We start from the raw sequence: 497 nt of genomic DNA on the forward strand, positions 1-497 counted from the left end.
TCTAATACTTTTTTTTTTTTACTATTTTTAAAGAATCAGATGAATAGGATGACCCATTTTAAGTTGAGTCCATTTCTGCCCTCAGCCAGTCCTGTCATTCCTCAGTATGTTCTTGAGCATAGTGATCATCTTGGTGGGAAGAAGAAGGCTGTGTCAGGAGGCCTGAGGGTGGCTTCTGCTCACCAACGAGGCTTATGTGCACATAGGGCTCAGTGCCATAGCAGAGGCCAGCGGCATGCCTCCAGTGTGCGATCATTCCCCAGGTGCTCTTCCTGCAATTTGATGGCAGATTGATTATTTTGGACAATTCTCATTGTGAAAAGGAAATGTTTTCTTATTGGGTTAGACTAGACAGATATTTTTCCTTTGCTTCACGCAATGTCTCCGCTGGAACAACCATCTGGGAGCGTGCACGGTGGCTGTTTCCTGGTATTCCGTCTGGCCTCGTGTCTGATCAAGGAGCTCACTTCCTGGTGATTGAAGCCAAGCAAGGGAAT

This window comes from Octodon degus, unplaced genomic scaffold (genome assembly GCF_000260255.1).
Source record: "Octodon degus isolate 3935 unplaced genomic scaffold, OctDeg1.0 scaffold00239, whole genome shotgun sequence".
Lineage (NCBI taxonomy): Eukaryota > Metazoa > Chordata > Mammalia > Rodentia > Octodontidae > Octodon > Octodon degus.